Here is an 18,489-nt window from a genome sequence, read left to right as displayed (position 1 = left end):
CGGACTTTGCAACTTCTAGGGTTTTTGTTATTGTTATTCTTTTGGAAACCGGAGACCAATAAGCTCTAAAAAAATCCCAGCTAGGCTTCTGCAGAAAAATTACTAAGTCATGTCCCACTCTTTGCAACCCCATGGACTGTAGCCCGCCAGGTTCCTCTGTCCAAGGGATTTTCCAGGCAAGAATACTGGAGTGGGTTGCCATTTCCTCCTCCAGGGGATCTTCCTGACCCAGGGACTGAATTCACATCTCGGCACCGGCAGTTGGGTTCTTTACCACCGAGCTACCGAGGAAGCCCCACCTCTGAGCACTCACCACCCACAGGAGTGTGCTTGTCACAGGAGACCCATATATTCTCTCTGGGGGCTTCCCATACCACTTCATGAATCCAAAAAACAAAAACATTGTTTTTTTGTTTAAAAAAAAACCTGCAAAGGTCTGGTGGAGTTGAAAACAAAATGAGATGCTGTAAGAGTGAGAACCGTCCCAACTATAGCAAATAATCATTACTGTTGCTGCATTTCTGTTTAAAAATTTTTGATAAGTTTGGAATTTGCTCATCAAGGATAATAATTGATGATTTAAAAATAATCTTATGAGCATTTCCATGACGAATATGAACTATTTAAATATAGAGTCATGACAGAGAAATGGAAATGTACTGATTCTGATGATTAATTAAAGACGACAAGCAGAATATTATTCTCAGAGTTGCTCAGGCTTGCTCCCATTTATTTTTCCATATCTGATCTATTCTAGGGATTCAGAATAGAAAAGTCACTAAAATAAATTGAACCATCAAAATATTACTGATTCTGATGAAGCTGATTAGCATGTGTATGTATGAATATGGAGTAAGTCAGCATCAAATAATATGATGAAGAATTAAGGACAAAAGAATCAGTTGAACGAATTTTAAAAAATCTGTATTCATCTACGAAGATCGGTATGTCATTTAATGACAAACAAGGAACATTCCAGCTTGTACTGCAGACTTCCGCAGACCCTGTAAAATGAATTATTTGCTCTAACAAATAATCCTAGTCCTTGCAAATATTTAAAATAATTATTAATTCACTTCAAAAAACACCAGGATGACCATGAAGTATTTTTAAGAAAGATTCAATTAATTTAAGTAGCACAGTTGAGAAGTACAGTTGCAGAGTTTTGAATCAAAGTAGGTGGCATCTCAAAAGTCATCTCCTACTCACGATGTAGGGACTTCTGTGACATTTTTTTAAATAAGAAAGGTAGAAATATTACCCCCAAAATTAACTAATATAATTCTAAAGAAGCATATTGATAGTTTGGGCTATACATTTCTTTACTGGATATGAACATATCCACTTCAGTAACTCAAAGAAGACTTCATGGAATATTTATCAACCATAAATATAAATGGCATGAATGTAATTTTAACAAAATTTAATTTCCAGAGTATGATACATTCCAGGACAATGGAATTAAGATAATGACAGCATTCTGTTCATACCTCGATCTTAGGGCAAGCATCTTACAAGTGTCCTCTAGAATTCTCATGTTGTGTCCTGGAGAATGCTTTGAGCCAAAGACACAAGCCCTTAGTCATCTGTGGGAGAAGAATCAGATATCTTTTTTGTAATAGATCTGCCCTGAGCAAACCCCAAAACTTCTGCACTGATTTGGATGCTTAGAGGGGATAGCCACATTTGTAGGGAGAACTAAATGGGTGACTTTCACAGTTGAAGCTCAATATTGAAAGAACAAACAATCCAATCAAAAAATGGTCAGAAGACCTAACTATACATATATCCAAAGAAGATGGCCAAGAGGCACATGAAAAGATGGTAAACCTCACTAATCATTAGAGAAATATAAATCAAAACTACCACCTCACACTGGTCAGAAAGGCCACCGACAAAAAGAAAAAAAACAAAAACAAAAAACTACAAACAATAAATGCTGGAGAGGGAATAGAGAAAGGGAACCCTCTTGCACTGTTGGTAGGAATGTAAATTGATACAGTCACTGTGTAAAGCAGTATGGAGGTTACTTAAAAAACTGAAAATGGAACTACCATATGACCCAGCAATCTCACTACTGGGCACGTACTCTGAGAAAGTGAAGAGTGAAAGTCTCTCAGTTGTGTCTGACTCTTTGCAACCCCACAGACTGTAGCCTGCCAGGCTCCTCTATCCATGGAATTCTCCATGCCAGAATACTGGAATGGGTAAAATACTGTAATTCAGAAAGACACATGCACCCAACTGAAACCTGTGATTCAGAAAGACACACACTCCCCACTGTTTACTGCAGCACTATTTACAGCAGCTGGGACATGTGAGCAACCTAAATGCCCACCAACAGGTGAGCAGATAAAGATGTGGTACCTATACATGATGGACTAAGCCACAAAAAGAAAGAGAAGCGGGTCATTTGTAGAGATGTGGATAGATCTAGAGTCTGGTGAAAAGATTGTAGTACGTCAGAAAGAGAAAAATATCCTATATTTAAGCAGATATGTGGCATCTAGGAAAATGGTACTGATGAAACTACTTGCAAGCAGGAACAGAGACACGAGATGTAGAGAATGAGTATGTGGACGTGGGAGGGGGGGACGAATTGGGAGATTAAGACTGACGTGTGCGCACTGCCATGTGATGACTTAGAGGGCAGGGATGGGGCGGGGTGGGATGCAGGACCAAGAGGGAGGGGATACACACACACACACACACACACACACACACAGAGCTGATTCATTTTGTTGTCGAGCAGAAACTAATACAACACTGTAAAACAGTACCCCAATAAAAAACAAAAAGAAATCAAAAACCTCAACAATAACAACCCCCCAAAAAAGAAAAGAAAGCAAAATGAAAGAGGCGCCTTCACCCAGAAAACATTCTCGTGCAGATTCTTTGGTTTAAATTTCACATACTCTGTGAATATTTCACAGAAAAAGAATCCTATATGATCCTAAGAGAACTGGAAAAGAAACAAGAAAAACAAGTTGCATGCTTATATTTAAGTATGTGGGGAAAACATAATATCAGAAAGGGAAGGAAAAAATAACATAACACTTGCTTGCTGCCTACTATGTCCTAATGATAATCAGCAATCCTTTGAGGTAGATAATATCATCCTTATTTTCCCACATTCAAAAGTAGAGAACAAAAAAAGTGAAATTACACATCCAAGGCCACACAGTAATAAAGTGAAAAACTTAAAATACGGTCATGCATGAAAATCAGCCATGCTGTTTCACTGCCTCCCAAGGTCACAGAAGTCTCCAGGTACCTGGTCGAGTGTTTACTACAGCGGTTCCCCAGAACACTGCTCCCATGAGGTGTTAATAGACAGTACACAAGAGAAAACAAAGCATTGGTGTGGTCAAAGAAAGTTAAGAAACACTGAAATGAGGTAAAACAGGTTTCATTACAGTACAAGTCATCAAGATAAACTATGTACTAATGTGTATTCCTAACTTCAAAAAAAAAAAAAGAGAGAGAGAGAGATACTAAGCAGTTTTTCTTATATTTTTTTTTAATAGTAAGACTACTTTTTTTTTTTTTTTGGTAGAATATTGTATACAACAATTGTTTCAGAGGAATTTTGGTCTACTGAACTTCTTTCGGGAATACTGAGAATCCTTTACCTATACCAAGAGATAGATGCCTGAAGATTTCTGTGTTGTAACCAAAAAGTAGAGCACATATCCTAGTAATATGAGCAAAGCAAGAGGGCCTTCTGCTTCATGAAATTCACTGAGAAGCTGAGCATTAAAATACAGTGAATAGGACATGGCAGTCATTGGTGCAAAAGGCTCACTATTTCTCTTTCTGTCAGGTCTAGGCATGTGACAGAATTATACTCCCTGGATCCTCATGGTTGGGTAAAGCTGAAGGAATTCCAGCCAAGGAGTTGTGAGCAAAAGTGATTATGTCACTTATAAACTAGAGCATTTAACTGCCAGTATGAGACCTCAAAGCTCGTCTCCCTTCTCCAAGCCAACCAGCAGCGTCACTGTGTCTTTGGAACTGACTAGAACCAGCCAGCCAGCGGGATGGGGGGGCGGGGGGGCTCTGCTCATCACCTGTTCTCCTAGCACAACGCCAAGTTTATGAAATGGGTTTCCTCTCTTCTGCTAACTCCAAGTAACCTGTGTGGCTGCTTAGAGCAGTCTGTTGACGAGGACTCTGAGGCCTTGGTAGAAATAAGGAGGGAAGAATGGGGAGAGATTTACTAGTTCAGTGATGGACAGAGAAACCTGGTGTGCTGCAGTTCATGGGGTCGCAAAGACAGGATTTAGCAACTGAATATCAGCATACAAACAAATGATCTGCCACTCTCTATTTAGGGCAAAAGGAAAGACTATTTCCAAGACTCTTTCCTCTTCCTTAACAATATGGAATCATTCCTCACTCTTACAACATCTCTAAGTAATTGTTATGAAAATTCAGTATTCTTGGTATGGTCCTAGAAATTCACAGAAGCAAGTGAACTTTAAATAAGTATGGTGAGGAGAGTACTGACAAAGAACTTTACTGCCACACAGAAGTATCTGTCCATAACGTGCCAACGTGGGCATAAGAATACAACGTAATGACAATGCCATAAAAATGCTCTTAGGTGTTAAGAGTTGGAGAAGAATTTCAATAGAAGAGGAATGGAGTACACTCAGCAGCTGAAAGAAATATTTAAGGATTATTCCCAATGAGAGGTTGAAAAAAAACAAAACCAACCTACATATACACTCTGCTGTGAGAATCACTTCAAAAAGTCTGTGAAAAGCTTTTTCGTCTAGTATAGATCAGAAAGTAATGCTAAAGATCTGCAATTCATGGGAGAGCTGCTGGAAACCCACAAGCAACATAAATAATTTAATAGCACTTTACCATGTGAACATTTATATTCTACCCAGTTTGGGAATAAGGAGAGCTCACGTTCAGTATGTACTTCTAGAGGGTGGCCAGATCGAAATCCAGCTGTCTCCCTGTAGACAGCATCCACCCAGGGCAAATTCCATCGGGTCCTGAAAAGCACAGATTTCAGCCTCAGACTTGTTTATGCCCCTCAAGAGCCACTGAAAACTCCATTTCTCAGGAGATCTTCAGCGTGGACGGACAAGCCAATGAAGCACCCTAATATCACCGTTCACATACTATGTGAAAGCAAAGAACAAGCAAGCTATGAATTATAGAATAGCAGAGACTCCTTAATGGGAGAAAAGAAATAGAAAATGAGAGCCAGAAAACAGGGAAGAAGACATTAAAAGGGAATATTTCGCAGGTAAAGGATTCTTAGAAGATAGGAAACATTCCCTAGCAGTCATGTTCACCTGGCATCCGTGGTGTTCCATATAGGATAGGCCTTTAATGAATATTCAGTGAATGAATAAACGACATGGATGCTTATTCAATGCTTAATCTAGAAAACCTTTCTTCCTAAGAGACTATAGAAACTGACCAGACTCAACTTACTAACATGAAAATTACTGAGGGAAATACAGTTAAAAATGAAAAAAAAAAAAAAAAACACCAAACCCCAAGTTCTAAATTTCTAATCTAAAAGACACCCAGTTAAATGTAAATTAGTGCAGCCACTGTGGAAAACAGCATGGAGGTTCCTCAAAACACTGAAACTAGAGCTACCATATGACTCAGCAATTCCACACCTAGGTATGCATCTGGAAAATAAAAAAAAAGAATGCCAATTCGAAAAGATACATGCATCCATGCATCCCAGTGTTCATAGCAGCATTATTCACAGTTTTCAAAGTATTTAAGAAACCTAAGTGTACATCAACAGATGAATGGATTAAAAAGGTATGGTGTGTATATATACACATACATGCATACAGTGGAATACTATTTAGTCACAAAAAGAGAATTTTTGCCATTTGCAGCAACATGGATAGACTTGGAGGGCACTATGTTAAGTGAAATAAGTCAGAAAGAAAGATAAATACTGTATGATATATGGAACCTAAAACACGTAACAAACTAGTGAACGTGATAAAAAGAAAAAGAAGCCGACTCACAGATACAGACAACAAACTAGTAAAGCAGGCCTGTTCCCTGGAGTCGGCAGTTTGGATTAATTCTGCATGCCTAGGGTTGCCTCCAAAACATTTCAGCCAGTGGGGACTGAAGGTTTGTGACAGAATCGGAGTTCTCTTTTCAAAAGATCACTCTAACTGTGTAGGAAAAAAAAATACATCTCAATCAAAGCAAGGATGAAAGCTGAAGGCCACTGGGGATGTCTTTACCAGAGACTAGATAGGAGATTGAAAACAGGCCTGGATAATGGTGGTGGCAGTGGGGTTGCAGAAATTTTAAGACATATTTCTGAGGCAGGAGCAATAGGACTTACTGATGGAGGTGAGGAGCAAAGGAAAGAGGGGGATCAAAGAAGACTCCAGGGTTTTGGCTGAGGAGATGGGTAAAAAGTGATGTAATTTAGGAGATAGATGAACGGAGTCTATGTCATATGGCTCACTGTTTAGAGACTCTGGCTTCCTGAATTTGCATATTTCCTGGAACCAGCTAAACAGACTTTCCTAACCTGGGTATCTAGATGGACTCCAGGGCTCCTCTGAATCTCCTGAAACTGTTAACAAAACGGAATATGGAGTGCAAGCTTGTATGTATCTATTGTTGTCCTTTGGTCTTCATAATACAAAAAATTATTAGTCTCTGGACCCCAACGAAGATAAGAATCACTGATTTAAATTAGCAGAATTATCTGAAATTCATCCCCGAGAGTGATTATAAACAAACTCATGCTTCTATTCATTTTAGCTTAGACTCTAATAGACCTACTCCTGAAGAGTGAAAAAAAAGTTTACTGTGTCTGAACAACTTGTTCACAAGAATGAACCCTCCACAAAAGACATACTAAAGATTTTTTTAAATAGACTAACACTAAAGTCATTTTAATCTGATTCAGCAGAGAGCAATTTAAAACATGTCTCTTTTAACAAAAGACAGCTGGACACATAAAGATAATTGTGTGATTCATTCAAAATTAAAGAATAGGCTAAATCATTTACAACAATAAAAATGCAGAAAACCCTACCAGGAAAAAAAAAAAAAAGTGAAAACTTTAAGTAGCAAGTGATTTCCAAATGCTTCCAAAACAAGAAGCAAAAGACATTTTATTGTCACTCTGGGACTTCCAGACTAGAATAAGCTAATCAGGCATCCTCTAAAAACAAAAAGATAATTCATTAAAAAAAAAAAAAGACTTCAGCAATTAACAACATTGCCAAAGTGTCAAGAAAGCAGGGTTTTTCAAGATAGTGATTTGTATGCAAATATAGCTCAGCGTTTATCACTAAACCTCCAAAGCCTGCAAAGGGAAAAAGTTTTGCTCTTTCCATCTGCTTAGACTCTTCTCCTAATAAAGTCAACTACCAATGACAAAAGAAGCTCTGATATCTCTAAAATAATAATAATAGAAGAAATGCATTTAGAAATACAGAGTTTCAAACCAGAAACACATTCAGAGTCACTCTTTCTTCCTCAGATCTCTTAGGTTGGTTTCATTGTTAACACTGGGTTAATATTTATACTAGCTTTGAGGTTTATAAGGTTTGGGGGTATTGGAGCTGTGTGTGAACCTCCCTAGAGGTTCAGATGGTAAAGAATCTGCCTGCAATGCAAGAGACCCAGGTATGATTCCCAGGTTGGGAAGAATCCCTGGAGAAGGAAATGGCAACCCACCCCAGTACTTTTTGCCCAGAGAATCCCATGGATTGAGTTGCAGTATAGTCTGCAGTCCATGGGATGGCAGAGTCAGACACGACTATGTGATTAACTGACTTACTTTTTGCTTTTTAAGAATAGCATATTTCAGGCAATAAATGAAAGCATAATAATAGTTGCTTAAAACAAAGTCAACAGAATTCCTTCAAGACCCCTTTCCGTTCAGCACACCCCTCTTTGCCTCTTGGATATTTGACTTAAATACTGTTGCTCACCAACACCGGTGCTATCACTTAGAACCTGGAACTTCACTGACTCCACATTTAAAACTTCACCCTATTCTTCCACAGTCAATTTTTTCATATTAGCTCTGTCACTATTTTCCTTCCCTTTACAACCTAGAACATCACTGGAGGCAGGGTCCAGGAATTAGTCATCTTATAATTTCTTTTTCCTCTCTAGTTTTAACTAAATTTTTCAAAACAAGATTTGTATATAAAAGACTCTCAAAACACAAAACAAGCCCTGCAAAAATATTTAAAATACCTAAGTTCGTTAAGACTTCATACCTTTTTCCTACCTTCATTTTTCAAGTTTTGTGCTTAGACAGCATAAAATATTTCCTATGGTTTTTCCTGTGGTCATGTATGGATGTGAGAGTTGGACTGTGAAGAAGGCCGAGTGCCGAAGAATTGATGCTTTTGAACCGTGGTGTTGGAGAAGACGCTTGAGAGTCCCTTGGACTGCAAGGAGATCCAACCAGTCCATTCTGAAGGAGATCAGCCCTGGGATTTCTTTGGAAGGAATGATGCTAAAGCCGAAACTCCAGTACTTTGGTCACCTCATGCGAAGAGTTGACTCATTGGAAAAGACTCTGATGCTGGGAGGGATTGGGGGCGGGAGGAGAAGGGGACGACAGAGGATGAGATGGCTGGATGGCATCACGGACTCGATGGACGTGAGTCTGAGTGAACTCTGGGAGTTGGTGATGGACAGGGAGGCCTGGCGTGCTGCAATTCTTGGGGTCGCAAAGAGTTGGACACGACTGAGCGACTGAACTGAACTGAACTGAATGTTTCAATTAGGAGACTAAATAAACTAAAAGGATCCACAAAAATACCAATGAAAATGTAAGATTCTGACATATTTTAATTTCATTTGTATCTAATTGAAAAAAAAATTAAGCATGCCTAAGGAAAGCAAAAATTGTAGAAACAGATGCTCTGGAAATTCTGTAAGAGTTTTACGTTTATACATTGGCATGCCTCCCACAGGATCCTAAAACTCACTCCCATATTCGTTATAGGCTTAGATAATACAAACATATCCTTGTCACCCAAAAGTTTCCTGGCATGGAGACTTAGACACAGGCCTCAATTTTTCTCATTACCAACATCACATCACTTGAAAGAAAGCTGAAGTTTATTTTTTGTTTGTTTGTTCTGGCTGAGCCACACAGCTTGTGGGATCCTAACTCCCTGACTAGGGATTGAACCTGTGCCCTCAGCAGCAAAAGCATGGGGTCTTAACCACTGGACTGCCAGGGGATTCCCCAGAATTGAAATTTCTTGACTCTCAGTCATTGGTTAAATGTCACATATTTCTTTTTTTTTTTTTTTTTTAATTTTTAGTTTTTTATTTTTTAAATTTTAAAATCTTTAATTCTTACATGCATTCCCAAACATGAACCCCCCTCCCACCTCCCTCCCCAGAACATCTTTCTGGGTCATCCCCATGCACCAGCCCCAAGCATGCTGCATCCTGCGTCAGACATAGACTGGCGATTCAATTCACATGATAGTATACATGTTAGAATGTCATTCTCCCAAATCATCCCACCCTCTCCCTCTCCCTCTGAGTCCAAAAGTCCGTTATACACATCTGTGTCTCTTTCCCTGTCTTGCATACAGGGTCGTCATTGCCATCTTCCTAAATTCCATATATATGTGTTAGTATACTGTATTGGTGTTTTTCTTTCTGGCTTACTTCACTCTGTATAATCGGCTCCAGTTTCATCCATCTCATCAGAACTGATTCAAATGAATTCTTTTTAACGGCTGAGTAATACTCCATTGTGTATATGCACCACAGCTTTCTTATCCATTCATCTGCTGATGGACATCTAGGTTGTTTCCATGTCCTGGCTATTATAAACAGTGCTGCAATGAACATTGGGGTACATGTGTCTCTTTCAATTCTGGTTTCCTCGGTGTGTATGCCCAGAAGTGGGATTGCTGGGTCATAAGGTAGTTCTATTTGCAATTTTTTAAGGAATCTCCACACTGTTCTCCATAGTGGCTGTACTAGTTTGCATTCCCACCAACAGTGTAGGAGGGTTCCCTTTTCTCCACACCCTCTCCAGCATTTATTGCTTGCAGATTTTTGGATCGCAGCCATTCTGACTGGTGTGAAGTGGTACCTCATTGTGGTTTTGATTTGCATTTCTCTAATAATGAGTGATGTTGAGCATCTTTTCATGTGTTTGTTAGCCATCCGTATGTCTTCTTTGGAGAAATGTCTATTTAGTTCTTTGGCCCATTTTTTGATTGGGTCGTTTATTTTTCTGGAGTTGAGCTGCATAAGTTGCTTGTATATTTTTGAGATTAGTTGTTTGTCAGTTGCTTCATTTGCTATTATTTTCTCCCATTCAGATGGCTGTCTTTTCACCTTGCTTATATTTTCCTTTGTTGTGCAGAAGCTTTTAATTTTAATTAGATCCCATTTGTTTATTTTTGCTTTTATTTCCAGCATTCTGGGAGGTGGATCATAGAGGATCCTGCTGTGATTTATGTCTGAGAGTGTTTTGCCTATGTTGTCCTCTAGGAGTTTTATAGTTTCTGATCTTACATTTAGATCTTTAATCCATTTTGAGTTTATTTTTGTGTGCGGTGTTAGAAAGTGATCTAGTTTCATTCTTTTACAAGTGGTTGACCAGTTTTCCCAGCACCACTTGTTAAAGAGATTGTCTTTACTCCATTGTATATTCTTGCCTCCTTTGTCAAAGATAAGGTGTCCATATGTGTGTGGATTTATCTCTGGGCTTTCTATTTTGTTCCATTGATCTATATGTCTGTCTTTGTGCCAGTACCATACTGTCTTGATGACTGTGGCTTTGTAGTAGAGCCTGAAGTCAGGCAAGTTGATTCCTCCAGTTCCATTCTTCTTTCTCAAGATTGCTTTGGCTATTCGAGGTTTTTTGTATTTCCATACAAAGCTTGAAATTATTTGTTCTAGTTCTGTGAAAAATGTGGCTGGTAGCTTGATAGGGATTGCATTGAATTTGTAAATTGCTTTGGGTAGTATACTCATTTTCACTATATTGATTCTTCCAAGCCATGAACATGGTATATTTCTCCATCTATTAGTGTCCTCTTTGATTTCTTTGATCAGTGTTTTATAGTTTTCTATATATAGGTCTTTAGTTTCTTTAGGTAGATATATTCCTAAGTATTTTATTCTTTTCGTTGCAATGGTGAATGGAATTGTTTCCTTAATTTCTTTTTCTACTTTCTCATTATACTGATGACTAAATGTTCCTCCAGTAGGCTGCAATTTCAAGTACTATGCCACAGAGTAGAGAGATTCCATCATTAACATTTCTATATAGAAAAAACACAAGCCTCTCTATGAAATGATTGCTGTCTGACTCTTTGTGACCCCATGAACTGCAGCACCCCAGACTTCCCTGTCCTTCACTATCTCCTGGAGTTTGTTCAAAGTCATGTCCACTGAAAAGATATGCTTACTCAGAATCTCATCTGGTTCAGCTTAACAGATGAAAAGGGGGGCCGAAAAAGAAAAAACTGAAAATTGAGAGGAAGCAGTATTACAGATTTTCAGTGTTATCCATATCCCACGTCGCTTCTTTCAAAGCCCTACCAATGACTGGTCACTTTGCATCTAATCATTCAGTCACACACAGCCAGCAAAATATGTAGTTACCAGTCTTCTACTAATTAAAACTATAAAAATAAACAATCAGAAGAGACAATTGGCCAACGAATATGAACGCGCAACAAAGAAACAAAAAGTGATAATGCCGAAGTGAAATTCCAGTTGCAAGTAAATGATGTTACGAAAGAAACAGCTGACTATGGGAACCTTGCTGTTCAAGAAACTGTGTATGCAACTAGAAGAGCTTAGTGAAAGCAAAGTTACTGACAAAAATGTAGGAGGTGATTATTGTGAAAAGATGGAAGATGTACTAGAGGAAGCGATGCCTGTAAAACACTCAACAATGTAAAATCAAAACCTTTACATTTTATAACATTGAGAGCACAGAGGATAAAAGGCTGGAAACTGACCCAAACTTAGAAAGTTCTGAGTATGAAAATTTGCCAAGGTATAGAAAAGATGCTCAGTCTGACTTGAGAGTCATACTATCAGAAAAAGGAGGCAGGTGTTGATCAAACTACTCTTGATAAGTGTTTTCCAAAAGAAAAAAAAAAGCCCTTTAATAATAATATTTCTAATGTTTTAAATTCCCCTGTACTAGTATTAGTCAGCTGTATTAGTCTTAATACCATTATATTCCTATGCATGTTTAACAGAAAATAAGATAGTTTCAATTGCTTTGATGGGAATTTTAAAGGTCATGGGGCCTCCAGTTTTCACCATCTATGACTATGATTGCTTTCTAGAGTTCCAGTTGGCATGGCTACCCTGCAGGCCCACACTGCCACACACAGTACACCATCTGTACGTCAAACTCATGACAAGCACTGAGTGGGGCAAATAAAAGTCATGGCTAGTGGGTCACAAATGGAAAACCTGTGCCAGCAACTAGAGTCTTATTTAATGTGCATGCCAGTGATAGCAGGAGAGAGTGGGTTGAGAAATTCAAGGACTATACCTGGCTTTCAAAAATGTATTCATCCAACATGCTGTCCAGGAAGGATATGCCTATAGTCACACATTCCCGAATTCTCCCAACAGACTGTCTGGCAAAAATCAAGTTGATGATTTTTTTTTTTTTTTAATGTCCAGATAGCTTAGTTGAGAACTGCCCGGTATCAGACCTCCTGACCCCTGCATATATCATTAAATCTGCTGTTAAGCATTAAGTTTTCTCCACCAAATGTTCTCTTGTATACAACACTGTGAAGGGAAGGGATTATATAACTAATATCAATACCATGCATGTCCTCCATTTCTTATGGATGATGAACAACAAGCAAAATTCCTGCCAACTACTTGGTTGGAGACAACTAAGAAGACACGGATGTAGCTACATCCTTTCCCTTACAGTGCTCTATACTAGGCCCTTTCCATAGAGTATCACCTGCCACCAATCTGAACACTCTTCAAAAGCAAAGGCCACATTTCATTCTTCCCTCAATCCGAAGGCCAACACTTGGAGCCCTGGCTAGGTCTCAGTTCAAATGTCACCTCTTAAGGGATGTGTCGATTCCACGGAAAGCATCTTTCTTCCATACGCGCCCATAGGTTTGTATCTTTCAGAACCTGTTTCAAATGCTGGAACTGTAGTATCTGCTTATGTGCCCTTGTTTCCTCTCTATAATGTAAACTGGACTGAGAGCAGGAGTCAGTTTTTCTTCTGCCTCCTGGAATCCAGCTGAGTTCCCAAGTCAGAAAGCACTTGCTAAACATTGACTTGAATGGGCGGTGTGAATAAATGTCTGCTTCAGTAAATGACTACTTGAGGGGATGTCTGTTGAAATGACTGATTAATCAATGAATTAAAGTGAAACTGTTATCTTACTTTTTGGGCTTCCCTGGTGGCTCAGACAGTTAAGAATCTGCCTGTAATGCTGGAGACCCAGGTTTGATCCCTGGGTTGGGAAGGCCCCCTGGAGAAGGGCATGACAACCCACTCCAGTCTTCTTGCCTGGAGAATTCCATGGACAGAGCAGCCTAGTGGGCTACAAAGAGTGAGACACAATGGAGTGACTAACACAAGTGGCTCAGGGGTAAAGAATCCACCTGACAATGTAGGAAACTTGGGTTTGATCCCCTGGGTCAAGAAGATCCCCGTAGAGAAAGAAATGGCAAGCCACTGCAGTATTCTTGCCTGGGAAAGTCCATGGACAGGAGCCTGATGGGATCACAGTCCATGGGGTCTCAAAGAGTCAGACACAACTTAGAGGCTAAACAACAACAAATGACCTTGCTTCAAGAAGTAAACATCAGATAAGTGTTATTCTTCTAGATGATGTTTCACACCCACAAAAGAAAAAGTCTCTAGGTTGTCTTCTCTTTCCTATGTTTTGCCCTCAGATAAATTTCAAAATGAGAATCCTTCCAGTCTGTGAGCCCCGCATCCAGCCAACCATTGGCTCAGCTACAGGATGCAGGAATTTCACTTCACAGCAGCATGTGTGAAAACAGCTTGGGAATTTTTGTCGAGAATAAGCTCAAGATGAGTCGACAGAGAAATGTTGTTTCCACAAAACACATTTTATCTCAGGCTGCGAATGTGAGTCTGGAATTGGGCTGAGGGATGCGATTTCTCACTCTGATCTTTGTTGGCAAGGCTGCTCATGGAGTTTTCTGTCAACTTGGGAACCACCAGGGACGGTGTATAGCACATTCACAGAAGGGATAAGCATAGATGTAGAGGAACAGAGAAAAAGAAAAGGAATATACAAGGTTGTTGTTGTTCAGTTGCTAAGTTGTGCAAAACTCTGCGAGGCCATGGACTGCAGCACGCCAGGTTCCTCTGTCTTCCACTGTGTCTCAGAGGAAGAAATGGCAACCCACTACACTATTCGTGCCAGGAGAACCCCAGGAACAGTATGAAAAGGCAGTAAAAATGTACACGGACCAATCTTCAAACCACAACAGTGGATAGATGCCATTTAGGAAGGAGAGAAGTGAAGTCGCTCAGTCGCGTCTGACTCTTTGTGATCCCATGGACTGTAGCCCCACAGGCTCCTCAGTCCATGGGATTTTCCAGGCATGAATACTGGAGTGGGTTGCTATTTCCTTCTCCAGATGCAGGTTAACTGGCAAGCAAACCCTAGAACAGAAACTACTAAATGGTAGAAGAAACGAGACCTTGACTCTTGTGTGTGTGATGTGGAGTGACCCAATATGAATTCATGTGACGAGCAATGACTCAATGTGATTTTACCTCTACCACATTTTACCTAATTACCTTTGGGAACATGAACTCTCTGAGTCTCAGTGACCTCATCTGCAAAACGGGTGTCTTTTATTTTGTTGGAACTGTGTATTTCAAGGTAACCAAAGAGCTCCAGAGGTGGAAAGTTATTTAAAGTTTTCCAGTTCTAAAAGTGAAAGGAATAACAGACTTACACAAGCCACTATTTTCAATCCTTAATGGAACAACTGAATTATGTAAAATTATTAATAGTTGATTTAGGGCTCAGGTCAGAGGTTCTTAACCTGTGGGGAGTCAGAGGGTGAGTAGAGCTCTACGGACACTTAAGGAAAGATACATGCAGAGAAGAGGGAGAATACATAAAGACGAAAGGAAAAAAAAGTGCTTATTTGTTTTCACTAACTTATGACTGAAATTTTACATCTTCTTAAATCACAAATGTAAGCAACACACCATAGTAACAGTAGCGCTTATGATTTTTTCATAATATTTACCACACATATTTTTAAAAATACAAAGTGATAACTTTATGGTTATTGCAGATATCTTGAAGCATTATTTACTCTACAATGATTCATCAGCTCTACGAGTATTACAAAATTCTAGCAGTCATTATACCTGCCAACAGTTCTGGTTATTTACTATGTAATAAAGCAGTGTATATTTCACTGTACCATAAATTTGCCTTTAATATTATAATAACTGCTATTCAGCAACATCAATTTCCTTTGTGTTTTTATAGACTTAATTTTCCTCATATGAAAATGTTTTCAGGAGAAGAAAGCTACAGGTTTCACAAAGTGACAAATAGGAACCCTGATTAAAACCATTAAGGACTCCTGCTTTAGATGAAAGATTGCTGGGAAATTCATAATGGGGGGACCTAGGTGTCACTACCTAACTGTGCTGATCAGTTTCAGGATCCTAAGAGCAGGACATCCAGACACTGTGCCTCCTTGTAAGATGTGATATGAAGCACATAGCACTACTACAAATGCTTCAGTCTGAAAATCACCAGCTCTTAGACCTCACTGCTTAGGGGAACTTTCTGAAAGTATCAAAGGCTTCTGCTTATGCTACCCAAAATTCCAACCACAGGCATACGCTTGAAATGTGGCCAAAGCAAGGGAGCAACTCAATATTTAATTTTTAAAAGCTTTTATTTGATACTTATTTAGAAAGTCAGATGTAGCTAGTATCCACACTACTAGACAACCCTCCCTACAGCTAACTTAATTTTCACAAAACACAAAATATAGAGAAACAAGTTAAACAGCACTAAGGGAAAGTTCAGTTCATTTCAGTTCACTGGCTTACTCGTGTCCAATTCTTTGCGACCCCATGAACCACAGCACACCAGGCCTCCCTGTCCATCATGAACTCCCAGAGTCCACCCAAACCCATGACCATTGAGTCAGTGATGCCATCCAACCATCTCATCCTCTGTCATCCCGTTCTCCTCCTGCCCTCAATCTTTCCCAGCATCAGGGTCTTTTCCAATGAGTCAACTCTTCACATGAGGTGGCCAAAGTACTGGAGTTTCAGCTTCAACATCAGTCCTTCCAATGAACACCCAGGACTGATCTCCTTTAGGATGGACTGGTTGGATCTCCTTGCAGCCCAAGGGACTCGCAAGAGTCTTCTCCAACACCACAGTTCAAAAGCGTCAATTCTTCGGCACTCAGCTTCCTTTATAGTCCAACTCTCACATCCATGCATGACGACTGGAAAAACCATAGCCTTGACCTTTCGTCTCTCACTTTCATCAAGAGGCTCTTTAGTTCTTCACTTTCTGCCATAAGGATGGTGTCATCTGCATTTCTGAGGTTATTGATATTTCTCCTGGCAGTCTTGATTCCAGCTTGTGCTTCCTCCAGCCCAGCATTTCTCATGATGTACTCTGCATAGAAGTTAAATAAGCAGGGTGACAATATCCAGCCTTGACGTACTCCTTTTCCTATTTGGAACCAGTCTGTTGTTCCATGTCCAGTTCTAACTGTTGCTTCCTGACCTGCATACAGGTTTCTCAAGAGGCAGGTCAGGTGGTCTGGTATGCCCATCTCTTTCAGAATTTTCCACAGCTTATTGTGATCCACACAGTCAAAGGCTTTGGCATAGTCAATAAAGCAGAAATAGATGTTCTTCTGGAACTCTCTTGCTTTTTTGATGATCCAGCAGATGTTGGCAATTCGATCTCTGGCTCCTCTGCCTTTTCTAAAACCAGCTTGAACATCAGGAAGTTCATGGTTCACGTATTGCTGAAGCCTATCTTGGAGAATTTTAATTATTACTTTAGGAAAATAATCGAATTGGAAAGACTAGAGATCTCTTCAAGAAAACTGGAAATATTAAGGGGATATTTCATGAAAACATGGGCTCAGTAAAGGACAGAAATGGTAGGGACCTAACAGAAGCAGATCACCAAGGGAAAGCAAATAGAAAAATTCAGATTATAGAATGGTCCACAGGAAAACTGACCCAGCTTTTTTTTTAAATCAAAATCTATAAAAGACTGTACTAAAAGAGCACTAACATAAATAAACCAATATAATGTGAGGGTCTTAGTTGGATTCTGATCCAACCGTTTATTATTATTTTAATTAGAGGCTAATTTACAATATTGTGATGGTTTTTGCCATACATTCACATGAATCAGCCATGTGTATACACGTGTTCCCCATCCTGAACCCCCCTCCTACCTCCCTTCCCATCCCATCCCTCAGGATCATCCCAGTTCACCAGCCCTGAGCACCCTGTCTCATGCATCGAACCTGGACAGGCGATCTGTTTCACACATGATAACATACGTGTTTCGATGCTATTCTCTCAAATCATCCCACCCTCACCTTCTCCTACAGAGTCCAAAAGTCTGTTCTTCACATCTGTGTCTCTTTTCCTGTCTCACATATAGGGTCATCGTTACCATCTTTCTAAATTCCATATGTATGTGTTAATATACTGTATTGGTGTTTTCTTTCTGACTTACTTTGCTCTGTATAATCGGCTCCAGTTTCATCCACCTCATTAGAACTGATTCAAATGCATTCTTTTTAATGGCTGAGTAATACTCCATTGTGTATATGTACCACAGCTTTCTTATCCACTCATCTGCCGATAGACATCTAGGTTGCTTCCATGTCCTGGCTATTATAAACAGTGTTGCAATGAACATTGGGGTACACATGTCTCTTTCAAACCAACTGTTGATAATAAAACATTTTGAAACAATTGCAGAAACTTGAATGTAATATAATATCAACAAATGACTATTAATTTTGTGAAATATCCTGGCATTCTAGTTATAACAGGATATTTCTTTAGTTTTTAAAGATGCACACCAATGTATGCAGAGTTAAGACAAATTATTTCTAAGAACGGACTTAAAATACGTGAGCAAAAACAGAAGAGTATAGATGAAGCAAGCATGCCAAAAACCTAAATAACCACTGAATCTGATTGAAGGTAAATGGGTATCCTTCATAATATTCCGACTCCTACTGAGGCAAAAGGAGAAGAGGGCAGCAGAGGGTGAGATGGTTGGATGGCATCACCAATTCAACAGACATGAGTTTGAGCAAACTCTGGGAAACAGTCAAGGACAGAAAAGCCTAGCACACTTCAGTCCATGGAGATGCAAAGAGTCAGATACAACTTAGTGACTGAGAACATCCTTTCGAGTACTTTGATGTAATCTACAATAATTTTTAAAGTGACCATGCACT

At 39.4% G+C, this 18,489-nt stretch overlaps 1 protein-coding gene across 33 annotated transcripts in view; it reads right to left on the bottom strand.

Moving 5' to 3' along the window:
* The window catches only part of FHIT (fragile histidine triad diadenosine triphosphatase), a 1,561,686-nt gene that overhangs the window by 317,901 nt on the left and 1,225,296 nt on the right, over positions 1–18,489 (bottom strand). The gene's annotated exons all lie outside the window — the stretch shown is intronic.

The sequence above is a fragment of the Ovis canadensis genome, chromosome 19 (genome assembly GCF_042477335.2).
Source record: "Ovis canadensis isolate MfBH-ARS-UI-01 breed Bighorn chromosome 19, ARS-UI_OviCan_v2, whole genome shotgun sequence".
NCBI lineage: Eukaryota > Metazoa > Chordata > Mammalia > Artiodactyla > Bovidae > Ovis > Ovis canadensis.
Note: the sequence above shows the minus strand (reverse complement) of the source record. Positions and strands in the feature narration are given on the sequence as shown.